Source organism: Carassius carassius, chromosome 12 (genome assembly GCF_963082965.1).
Source record: "Carassius carassius chromosome 12, fCarCar2.1, whole genome shotgun sequence".
Taxonomy (NCBI): domain Eukaryota; kingdom Metazoa; phylum Chordata; class Actinopteri; order Cypriniformes; family Cyprinidae; genus Carassius; species Carassius carassius.
Genome location: NC_081766.1, coordinates 1,539,393 through 1,552,697, shown reverse-complemented (window position 1 = coordinate 1,552,697; position 13,305 = coordinate 1,539,393). Strand labels below are relative to the sequence as shown.

At 39.5% G+C, this 13,305-nt stretch overlaps 1 protein-coding gene across 1 annotated transcript in view; it reads right to left on the bottom strand.

Moving 5' to 3' along the window:
- LOC132155359 (neurocan core protein-like) overlaps nucleotides 1-12,352 on the bottom strand; it is a 74,187-nt gene extending 61,835 nt beyond the window's left edge. The window contains exon 1 of the mRNA XM_059564236.1: nucleotides 12,136-12,352. The gene's annotated coding sequence lies outside the window, so the exon portion shown is untranslated. The remainder of the gene's footprint in view (nucleotides 1-12,135) is intronic.
- Between the last annotated feature and the right edge of the window lie 953 nt (nucleotides 12,353-13,305).

The following is a 13,305-nucleotide window of genomic DNA, read 5'->3' as shown; positions in this document are numbered from 1 at the left end:
AGGATCTCTCTGAAGTCTCACTCTGGAGTTTCACTGATGGGTCAGAGAGTTTGTTTTTCTGCCTCTTTGTGTAACTCTAAAGGACTCGTGCAGCTCATCAACACATCTGAGAGAAAATAATGAGAGATAATGAGCATTAATGAGCATTTCACTCCACTCCAATGCCTCTTCAGATGCAAAGAGGGCTGAGACATTAAAACAACAAACAGCCTGGAAGCCCACACCCCTCAGGATACTTCAGAGCTCAAAATGCCATCAAACTCTACAGAGGCAAATTTAATTTTCTATATTAAATATTTTAAAGAGCCGATTTAAACCAACTTATACAATACTGTTCAAAAGTTTGGGGTCAGTGATTTTATTTTTTAAATAGTTAGTACTTTTATTCAGCAAGGATGCATTAAATAGAACAAAAGTAACAGCGAAGGAAATTATGTTACAAAAGTTTTCTATTTCAAATAAATGCTGTTCTTTTGAACTTTCTATTCATCAAAGAATCCTGAAAAATAAAAGGCATCACAGTTTCAAAGAAACTGTTAAGAGTATGTAGAGTTCCAGCATGTTTTAAAGCAGCTATTATCATTCCAGTGGCAAAAAAGTTGAATATTGGTTGCTTAGATGATTACAGACCAGTGATTGGTACATCTAATTTCTAAAATCTGTCACCTATAAGGCTAATAGGTTGGTTGACGATGCTGTGGCTCTGTGTATCCATAAAATTTTGCAACACCTTGAAGCACCCAATACTTCCTTTTTGTAGACTATAAATCAACATTTTATACAATTATTCCAGTTAAACTTAAATGAATAAATGAAAGCAATTGTCGATTTAACACTCCCTTGCTTTTTGGATTTGTTTTTTTTTTTGCAGAACAGAATACAAGTAGTTCAAATTAATAGTATATTTTCAAGTCCCAAGACAATCAGTGTTGGGGCCCCACAAGGATCTGTACTGTCACCACTATTGTTTTCTGTATACACTAATGATAGTGTTTCACATTGTAAATCAGTGCAATAATAATGACAAATAGAAGGGAGGTTTCTACACTGTTTGGACTTGTACTCATAAGTTGAAGTTGAATGTCCTTAAAACAAAGGAAATGGTGTTTGATTTCAGACGGAGGACAAATGCTGTTCTGCCATTGACTATTAATGGTCCGGACATTGAAAATGTTTCTTGGGACTACGATCTCTGCTACGTTAAAGTGGGACGACAACCTAAGAGGCATTATTTTCTTAAAACAGCTTAAAAAAGTTTGGCGTATCAAAAGTTGGCATGTTAAATTTCTATAGAGCTGTCATTGAAAGCGTGCTGACTCACAAGCATGCTGAGAAACTTATAGTGGGTTTTGGTAGCTCCACAGCTCAGCAGAGAAGTCAGATTAGTAACATAACTCAGGATGCTTCGAGAATACACATACATCAGAATGAAGCGACTCGCATATTCAATCCAGTTTAAATCTAATCCGGTTCTGGAGCAGCGCTGACATTTTACATCCAAGAAAGTCTGTGGGAGTCAAAACCACCCACAGCAAAGACAAACCACACATCTCTCTGATATATCTACTGTAGACAGCAAAGACATCTAATGGAGAGCAAGCAGATATGTATATATTTTGTAAAAACTGTCAATATGCTGTTATTCAAGCTGATATATTAATATCAAATAATGATAATTTGAATTACATATAACCTGACAAAATTTTTTTCAGTGTAATTAAAAACAAAAACAGTACAAAAAATTAACGAACATTTTTATTTTAATAGCAAAAACAGTTGTAAGGTTATTTAAAATAATTTTTATAATTATTATTAAACATTATTATTTAAAATAAATGTTATTTGACAACATTTTTGATTATTTGAATTCTTTTAATTGTTATTTTTGTATTGTTTTGCTTGCTTCTCATGAATGAAGCACGATGCTTTACAATATTAAACAAAAAAAAGTATAGACCCAAGAACAAAGCAATTTGTAAAATAATAATAATAGACTAAATTAAAGTAAACATAAAATAAAACATGTATACGAATGCAATATATATTTTAAAACTTGTTTTTTTTTTTTTTTGCATGGGACACATTCCTATAAACACAGCCTAATATGAAATTCAACACAACTCAGCTGGTGCCAATTCAACACAGAGAACTGTGTCAGGCATCTTTACAGAGAAACAAACAGATCACAGTCTCACCAGTGGTCATAAGCGCTTCATGGTCAATTACTGTAGTACTTTAGCACAGCCAAGCACAAAACCTAAAGACAAGAATCATCTCTAAAGGAGGGGAGACATGAAATAATGAAGCTTGTCAGCTGGTTAATCCACAGACAGACAGACAGACTGATAGTATGATAGACTGCTGCGTGCTAATCGTCATCATCCACACTGATAACTAACAAATATAGCTGTCTATATGAAGCATATGAATATAGCCAGCGTTCTCAGGTGCCAAGCATCTGACTGTCAACCTGCTGGCAATGCGAGTGTTAACCGGCTGTGTGGTTGCCATGGTTACTCCGGAATACCGGGAGACTCAAACTAACCATGGAGGAAAAAAAACACTCCATTGTATTTTGCATATGGACACGGGTTCACACTCAATGGTGGTAAGACTCAACGTTTAACACATTTCTGCTGCAGCTTTTTAAGGTCTGCTGAAAAACTAAGCATGTAATCAGTTAATTCCATATCATAAAGATCGAAAAATACATAATTTTTTATAAATGTACAAAATAGGGTTTTATAATGTTGAAAGACATCTTACTAATGATTTTCTAGCATTCGTGCAACCTAATTTAGTCATATTAAATAATTTGGAACAAAACCAGATTCACAAATTCACACATTACCTGACAAAAAAATAATAATAATAATTACAGTTTAATTTATGTTTATATATATATATATATATATATATATATATATATGTATATATATATATATATATATATATACACACACACACACACACACACACACACACACAAATACAAAATAGGATTTTATATGGAAAACAATAGTAAGCTTTATTACAAATATATTTATAATTATAATTACATAAAAAAAGCCTTGTTGGACAATATTATTGATTATTATTGTTACACTTAAAGAATAACTAGCATTACAATGATTTTATACAAGGATTGTGTCAATGTGCTGTTGACAGATGTTTTTCACGCAAGGAGAATGGATGATAAACACAGAGAAATGTAGGGCCTTCCTTTGTTTGACTGTTTCTCTCTCTCTCTCTCTTTAACTGCCCATAACATGTCTATGTAAGACGACCGGGGGGACTGGGAAAGACCTCCTGCTGACCAACAGAACGACAGAAGATTAAAGAGAGAGATGAAGGAGAATAATAGCAGGTTTCTTTTCCTGTGAAATTAGATTTTCATGAGTGAAAGTCATTAACAATACAGAGTAAAAGACCTCCAAGGATACTTAACTGCTATTGTTTCAGTGCAGTGTTTTTCACTTACCCCAGAGGTGTAGTTTTGCAGAAATTAATTTCTTTATATCCTCCACTGAAAATAATAATAATAAATTACATTTATATTTTTATGATTGAGTTAAAGCAAGTACATTAGATTAGATCAATATCAAGTTTCACCCATGCAAAACTTACTAGCAAGACACATGATTTGAGGAATAATTCATGTCTGAACAATAGATGTAGTGATGCTTGACTTAGCAAACACCACTAAACATCAATCTCAGCTCTACAGAAATAATAGTAATGAAGATCTGACATGTAAATATATTGTATGTTATTCATATAAATACATTAGAAAGATCAAAAAGCATTACAGAAACCCCAGGAACAGTAACTGATATTATATTCAGTAATGAGACAGCAGTGAGTGAATTGGGAGCTGTCCAGTGCTGAAACACATTTACATGCCATTAAAATAAATAAAATGTATATATTTTTTGTTAATAATAAAGAATAATTGGCTTTAAAAATTATTTATTCACATTAAAAGATAGAAGACACAAAAGGAGGATTCAAAAATATCAAATTAATTGCACATGCATATGAATATGAAATGCATATCAAAAAGTTTATGCAATTATATATAGTAAAGCTTTTTCAAAATTACAAGGGTGAAATTGCTTATCCCAGGCTTTAAAAGGTTTCAAACTAGTTTGAAGTGCACTGTGTAAAGCTAAAAGATTTCCTTTTCTAATAATTTATTATTTAATCAGGTACAATACACATTAATAACAATAAAATCTAAATTAAATGTGATAGATTTAAGCAGCATGGCTAATTGTCATCTGTGGTCCCAGAGAAGGTTAATGTTTAAAAAAAATCAATACATACGATTTTTTGGAGGAACCACAGTGACTTTTTATGTCTTTTAGTTATGGTGTAAGTTTTTCCATGCTCATGGTTTATTTAGCACTAAGATATGATGTGTGAATATAGCTCTTGCTGCTTATAAAAAGACACTGAATTTCCAATTATTACATGATACATCTAGTTCAAAACTCACAGCCTTATTCCCACAGCAATGTATATATGCACCATAAGCAGCAAAAAATAAAGGTGTTCAACTAAAGAAAAAGACAAATGTTCCTAGGAAAGACTTCTACTCCCAAACCTCATTTACTGTATATTCTGCAGACACAAACACTCAGTCTGGGCCAGTCTGATATCAAAGGCTTCAAACTTTCATGCCTTCTATTGAACTAGTCGCTCTCCAGCAGGGCAACATCAATTACTCACAATCCCATACAGGAAGGCAAAATCACAAATGAGATCTCTGTACAGTTTGAGCAGTTTCTCCTAGACAGTAATGAGATTAAAGTGAGGCAAATGGAGCCGTTTGCTTAAGTCTCCTGCTTTCAAATGTGCCTCCTCTAGAGCTTTAGACCACCAGCTCAACTGTGTTTCAAACTCTGACCAAATTCTGCTGTCTGATAAACACTAGTGCATTTGTTTTCTGCTCATAGTCTTTGGGCAAACATCCGAGACAACCCCAATTTTTTGACAACATTCTTTTGAGTAGACTACAAAATTTTGGTGGCATTAGTGGAATTGCATTGGCATGGTTCAAATCTTACTTATCTTACCATCATTAATTCGTTGCAGTGAATGAATAGGTATCATATCTATTACAAGTACAGTATGGAGTACCACAAGGCTCAGTACTGGGGACGCTGCTTTTCACACTTTACATGTTACCCTTGGGAAATATCATCAGGAAAATTAGTTTACACTGTTATGCCGATGACCCTCATCTCTATATTTCTTTGCAGCCTATGATACATATCAATTTGCAAAACTAATGGAATGCAAAGTTCATATAAAAAACAGGATGACTAATAATTTCATACTGATAAATTTGAAAGTGTTGTTCGGGAGGCAGACACATTCAGTTTAAATCTAGATTGAAGACCCATTTCTTCAACCTGGCATACACATAACACACTATCACATTTCTATAATTAAAATCTGTTAAAGGATTGTTCGGCTTCAATTAATAGGTCAACTGGATCTGGTATACACTTCCCATAACACCCAACGTACTTGCCACACCTATAAGAACAACATAATCTATGCTAATTTTAGTCTGTTTCATTCTTATTCCAAGGTCACCATAGCCACCCAGATCCAGTCCATATCCTGACCAGATGGTGGATCAGCACCTAGAGACGACTTCCACAGCCTCGAATGTCAGCGAAGACAATGTCAACTTGGTGAGTCCCAGAGACAGATCCCCTGTGAAGACCTCATCAACTAGATGGCCATTGGGACAAGACCACAGGAACCTGACATGTTCTCTGCTAAATCTGACCTGTGTTGCTGCCTGGAATTAAACCAACCCAAGCTGGTTTTGTCCAGCCAGAGAAAAACCGGTCCCCCCCCCCCCGACTGGGCTTGGTTTCCAAAGTTTTTTTTTTCTCTCTGTTTTTGTGTTTTGATTCCTTGCCACTGTCGCCTTTGGCTTGCTTAGTTTCGGACGGTTTACTGATTGCACATACACTATTGGAAGAGAGCTGAACTGAATGATGACATCACTGACTCATCAATGAACTGACTTTAACTGAACAATTGACTGTTTTCTATTGTTGTCTTGCATTATTAACTATTTTTAGTTTGACACTATAAAGTTGCTTTGATATAAACTGTATTGTATAAAGTGCTATTTACATAAAGATGACTTGACTTGATATGAGTGGTTGGTTGCCAGGGTGTTGCTATGCAGTTGCTAGGGTGTTGTGGGTAGGTGTGTGTGGTCGCTAAGGAACTGCTATGCAGTTGCAAGTATGTTGTCAGAGATTGCCACGGTGTTGCTATTATAACGTTTTTGTAGTAACTGTGTTCATCACCACAGCAGTGATTCAGCAGGTATTAATGAACTGATGTTCAGCCTAATTAAACCAGTATGAACTTTGACAAACATTATCAGATATTCAGCATGTGTGCTCAACGATCCTCTACAAGGAAATACTGTATGGGGCTGATTTCATCTTCTTAAAAATAGAAAACTATTCCAAAAAGAGTTTCACAGCTTGACAACATAAGAAACATAATTTTAAGAGTTAGTTTATGCAAAAATAAAGTCATCCTTTACTCACACTCATGTTGTTCTAAAAACGAATGTTCTATTTTACAAAGCACAAAGGCTGCTCTTTCCATTAAATTAGGGGTGGGCAATATACAGGTACTGTAGACACGATAAACCGGTAGAGGTTTTGGACTATTGTCTCTATGCCGGTTACATGTTCACATGTCATTGCTGTGCTACATGGTCAAAAAAAAATACTATTTGCAAGTGTTTTTAAGCATTAAGGTTTAAAAACAAGGGATTTTAAGCCATTGAAACACAGTGAAAGAGAATTCATTCCGTTATATGTGCGTGTTGTCTGAGAAACAAAACTGTGAATGCTGTCAGACAGGCAAGCACATATGAAGACGGTGTTCATATATGTTATTTTTGCCGCTTTATAAGCCTTGAACAGTTAAATACACAAAATTGTATGTGTGCATCCTCGTATCCTCGTAAACACAGTAATTTAGGCCTTAAGTGAAAGCAAACAGCTGAGAAAGAAAACACGTGTAATAATATTAACAATGATCTTTTGATAATCAAACAACAAGAGAGAAAATCTCTCACTGCTTTGACTAAATCACTTTGTAATGAGAAGAAATATATATTTCATTTACACAGTGAAAAATATACAGTGTTTTATACATTTTATCACTTCATGCATTGTATGTAGCATTTCTTATTTATTTGTTCAACTGTAGTTAAAATAAAAAGGCCTTGAAGCTACTAAAAGTATCCTTAAGACATTTAAGACAGTATATTTCAAGACTTTATAATCTATACGACAGAAATCGAAGCCACTATTGACTGAAAATCTTCTGCTCTCATTCTCATTCAGATAGCATATATTAATTAAGATGCACTTTGCTAGGTTAAATCCAATAACAAAATATTAACATCTAACATTAAACTATAAGCAGCATTTTTGGTACTTACTTGGTGTTTGTTTTTTTGTTTTTTCATTTTTGGAACTTGTCCTCTTTTGCTATTATTGCATGGAAAAAGCAGCGTGAACATTCTTTAAAATATCTACTTTTGTGTTCTGCAAATGAAACTCGTATGGCTTAAGACAGCAGATAAGGGTGGGTAAATAATGACAGAATTTTCCTTTTTGGTTGAATTCTCCCTTCAGGAGTGAATGCATAACAAAATAACCACTGAATAAAGTTGAAAGGTTCTGGAAGAACCGTGTTTCTGTTGACGTGTGTCTGGCAGGCTGCCAGAAACCCTTCTGTGAACTCACACACATCCAGACACAATTAATTATGCATGTGCGTGTCCTGTGTTCTTGAGACGCTCGTGTGTGTGCACACAAGGTTACAAGTGTTTGTTTCTGTGATTTTTACTTTCTTTTTAAATAAATGTGCTGTTTGCACAAATAAAACTTACAAGCTATAATGTTTTATCATTAATTTCATACAATATTCTTTGATATTTTGCTCTCTTTTGCTTAGTTAAACTTCGTCTATGCTCTTTAGCAGAGAGTCCAGTATGCAGATGGACAATGGTATAAATCAATCAGTACAGCAGATTGTTTAAACCCAGAGCAGCTGTCACGGCTTATGCTGCTGGAAGGAACACGGAGCCGAGGGATAAACGAAACAAGGATTTATTAAATCAAACATAAACAAGGTAAGTCGTAAATAACAGGTGGCAAGAGGCAAGTAACAGGTGACAAGTAGACAAGTTGACATTTAGACGAGTCGACCCGACAAAACAGAACTGAAAGGACAAGGCTTTTATAGAAGGGATAATTGGGGAAACACAGGTGGATGGCATGACTAAATTAACAGGGACATGGAACACATGGGAAAATGACTAGACACACCTGGGAACTAATCAAAACCACACACTCGCACCGTAGAAACAACAAAGGGAGGCGTGGGTGGGAACTTGGGAGGAGGTTCCGGTGGAGGACAGCCTCCCAGGAGGGGGCCAGCAGACAGGGACCACAGAGGAAGGAGCCAGGGAGGAGATGACGGAGGGAGGAGCCAGGGAGGAGACAGGAAGGATGTGAAGCAGGAGGTACCCAGCAGGACCCAGGCCACAGCCATAACGGCCCAAGGTGGGGCCGACGGTGGAAGGAGCCATGGAGGAGGAATGGTCACTGACTCCAGGGACTCGACCCACGGCAACGGAGCAAGTGGAGGAGGAGCCCGAGGCGGAGACGGAGAGCCAGGGTGACGGGGAGGAGCCGGAGGTCCTAGGCGGAACAGATGGCTCTGGTGACTGACGCGGCGATGTGGATCCGGAAGGCCGCGGTGAGGCCAGAGTGACCGAGGACTGAGGTGTAGCCGAGGGGATGAAGGAGCCTGACGGAGCCGGAGGGACGGAGGGATGAGGCGAAGCCGGAGGAGTGGAGTCCCGAGGCATAGGATGGACGACGCCAGACCAAGGCGGAGCCGGAGGGACGAGGGAGCCAGGCAGAGCCTGCGGACTGCCGGGCCACGGCGGAGAGGAAGGAGCTAGGAGCCATGGTGGAGCCGACGGGTCAACGGGCCGAGGCGGAGTCCAGGCCTCAGAGGCTGGAGGCGGAGGTGAGGGAGACGCCGACCAAGGCGTCGCTGGAGGATGGCGGTCCCGCTGAGCTCGCACCACAATGATGGTAGGCTGAGGGCGAGCAGAGGGGCAGCCAGACGACAGCGGAGGAGGAGGCAGGAGTGGGTGGGAGGGTGGGAATTTTGGAGGAGCAGGCATTGGAGTAAGCTCTGGGGCTGGAGCCCTTCCTGGGCTTAACGGAGGATCAGGAGCCCGTCCTGGGCTTAACGGAGGATCAGGAGCCCGTCCTGGGCTTAACGGGGGTTCAGGAGCCCGTCCTGGGCTTAACGGGGGTTCAGGAGCTCGTCCTCGGCTTAACGGGGGATCAGGAGCCCGTCCTGGGCTTAACGGAAGATCAGGAGCCCTTCCTGGGCTTAACGGGGGTTCAGGAGCCCGTCCTGGGCTTAACGGGGGTTCAGGAGCCCGTCCTGGGCTTAAAGGAGGATCAGGAGCCCGTCCTGGGCTTAACGGAAGATCAGGAGCCCTTCCTGGGCTTAACGGAAGATCAGGAGCCCGTCCTGGGCTTAACGGATGATCTGGAGCCTGTCCTGGGCTTAACGGAGGATCAGGAGCCCGTCCTGGGCTTAACGGAGGATCAGGAGCCCGTCCTGGGCTTAACGGGGGTTCAGGAGCTCGTCCTCGGCTTAACGGGGGATCAGGAGCCCGTCCTGGGCTTAACGGAAGATCAGGAGCCCTTCCTGGGCTTAACGGGGGTTCAGGAGCCCGTCCTGGGCTTAACGGGGGTTCAGGAGCCCGTCCTGGGCTTAAAGGAGGATCAGGAGCCCGTCCTGGGCTTAACGGAAGATCAGGAGCCCTTCCTGGGCTTAACGGAAGATCAGGAGCCCGTCCTGGGCTTAACGGATGATCTGGAGCCTGTCCTGGGCTTAACGGAGGATCAGGAGCCCGTCCTGGGCTTAAAGGAGGATCAGGAGCCCATCCTGGGCTTAACGGGGGAACAGGAGCCCGTCCTGGGCTTAACGGGGGAACAGGAGCCCTTCTTGGGCTAAACAGAGGATCAGGAGCCCGTCCTGGGCTTACAGGAGGATCAGGAGCCCGTCCTGGGCTTAACGGGGGAACAGGATCCATTTAAGGCCCTTGCTTAAACCCAAAAATCACAAATTGCAGACAATCCCAAAGGAAATGCTGATGGAGAATCCGGGCAGCTGTTATTATGATGTCACAGCACTGTGGTCAGTGTGTCGTACAGGTCTGAAGAGCCTCTACATGGTCGGCAGGGTTGTGAAAAGGTGCTGGGATGAATAATAAATGCCAGCAGCTGCCAGGGACTTTTTGATCTCCAGCAATTTCAGCATGGCTGCCACAGGGAACGAGATCTAAGTCTGCACCTCTTGCTCAGAACCGCAGCCGCCTGTCGAGCACACTTACTAATGCTCACCGATACTGATATCTCTCTTCTGTTCTCTATAAAGCATTCATAAGCTGATATCTATTTATTATTTACAGCACCCAGCTGATCAGCTGATCAGAACAGGAACTATTTCTGTCTAAAAACTGGTTAATTTGGACATTACATTGCAACACACACACACACACACACAAAAAACATTTTGAAAGAATATTTTTATGGTGTATCATTGCATCTGATTGTAGCTTAAGTGAACATTTGCATGAATTCTTTTTTACGTTTAATATCTTGATTGCAATGGAGGGATTTTGGCATTTCATTTCTGCTCTAGCTTGTGGACAGTTTTTATTACATACCTGTATGTTTCTGCATTTGGCAGACACTTTTATCCAAGGTGACTTGCATGTCTTGTAATATCTTGTAATATCTTGTAACTTGCAATGCAATAGTGGGATTTTGGCATTTCCTATAACTCTTACTGCATTGTTCTATCTGTCAATTCTTTTCTGCATTTCACTTCTGCTCTAGCTTGTGTACTAATCAATCTTATTGCATTTATGCATTTAGTAGAAGCTTTTATCTAAAGCAACTTGCAACAGTATATTATGCTGTGATTTTATTTTTAAATATTTGGATGCATTCTTTCTGCAATATCTTTCAACTTGCAATGCAATGGTTGAATTTTGGCATTTCTTATAACTAGTGCTATATTTAAATTAAATTAAATTTAAATGTATGCATTTAGCAGACGCTTTTATCCAAAGCGACTTACAGTGCATTCAGGCTATCAATTTTTACCTATCATATCTTTCTGCTTTTCTCTTCTGTTGTAGCATTTAATCCTATTACATTTACATGTATGTGTTTAGCAGTTTGCTTGCAAATGAGGAAATTTCTTATATTATGATTTTAACTTTAAAAATGTACGTGCATTCCTTGTTCCATATCTTGCAACTTGCAATGCAATAGTGGGATTTCTTATAATAACTTCTACCGTATTGTTCTATCTTTCTATTCTTTTCTGATCTTCACTTCTGCTCTAGCTTCTAATTACATTTATGCATTTAGTAGATGCTTTTAACCAAAGCAACCTGCAAAACAGGATATCTTATACTTTGATTTTAACTTAAGTAAACAATTACAAGCATATGCATTCTTCTTTCAAAATCTTGCGGCTTGCAATGCAATGGTGGATTTCGACATTTCTTATAATAACGTTTACTGCTTGTTATCTACATCTCATACTCAAATGCATAGTATACTATAATGACTCTTTTGATAAAAAAATAAAAATGTTTACAATGTTCTCTCTGTCCTTGAATACAACCATCTGCTGAATAAAAAAATGTTAAACGTAAATACATTGGACATCAGTCAGAGTTTCTTGTGGCTTTTTTAGATTTCTAAAGTAAATCTTCTACAAAAACGATGCAATAACATTCACTATCATTGCACATATGTGCATATGCTCAAACAGAACAGATTTCCACATTCAGACAATCAAGTCATGCAAGTACAATTTACAGCATGATAACAACTGGATTTGGATGAGATTAAAGACATCTGGTATTTTTAAAATCGTATTTGAAAGATCAAATAAATCAGATATCCCGCAAAACCGCTACTGCGTATTAATCCGCAAGCAATAGTTTTGAGAAGGTTTCCTTTTTACCTGGAGTTGTTCAAGTTGTCAGAGCTCAGAGTATGAGTTCACACCGGATGCACGGATGAAGATCAGCTGAACCGAACCGAACCAAAAGAGCGGATTCTCCGGTGCCTCTGTCGGAGAAAGAGCCGATCCGATCCGAGTCAGCTCGAACTTCAGTCACATGAAATGAATTAAACTCCACAGATGAAGCTGTAATTGCTCTCGAACAGTTTCCGACGGTAATGCACGGAGGAATGGGCTCAGGAGACACGCGCAGACAGACGACGGTCTCTCCGTCTACTGGAGAGATCAGAGACAAAAGCGTGCTGGAGACCAAGAGGAGCACAAAACCCCCTCCCGGACCTGAGAGAGAGAGAGAGAGAGAGAGAGAGAGGGAGAGAGAGAGAGAGAGAGAGAGAGAGAGGGAGAGAGACATAGAGAGAGAGACAGAGAGAGAGAGAGAGAGAGAGAGAGGGAGGGAGGGAGGGAGAGAGACATAGAGAGAGAGACAGAGAGAGAGAGAGAGAGAGAGAGAGAGAGAGAGAGAGAGAGACATAGAGAGAGAGAGAGAGAGAGAGACAGAGAGAGAGAGAGAGAGAGAGAGAGAGAGAGAGAGAGAGAGAGAGAGGGAGAGAGAGAGAGAGAGAGAGAGAGAGGGAGAGAGACATAGAGAGAGAGACACAGAGAGAGAGAGAGAGAGAGAGAGACAGAGAGAGAGAGAGAGAGAGAGAGAGAGAGAGAGAGAGAGAGAGAGAGAGAGAGACATAGAGAGAGAGACAGAGAGAGAGAGAGAGAGAGAGGGAGGGAGGGAGGGAGGGAGAGAGACATAGAGAGAGAGAGAGAGAGAGAGAGAGATTGAGATTTTACAATTCCTTTATTAAAACAGTTGTAAGAACAACATTTAATCAAATAAAATCACATTAAATCAACACACTCTTGAAAATGAGATCATTCTCTACAATAGAGCAAAGCACATCCTTGTGACACCAAATAATGGAAAACTTTCCCAAATCATTCATCAATCTGTAGTAATTAAAGTCGATTCGTAAACGTGATTTCACCATTTTAACAAATACAAAAACAGGATCATCATCTGTAAATCCTTCAACCTTATTTCATCTACTCATATACACAGCCATCTTTGCTCTTCCCAAAATAAAATTAAAGAGTTGACACTGCTCCCTCTTTTTTGGG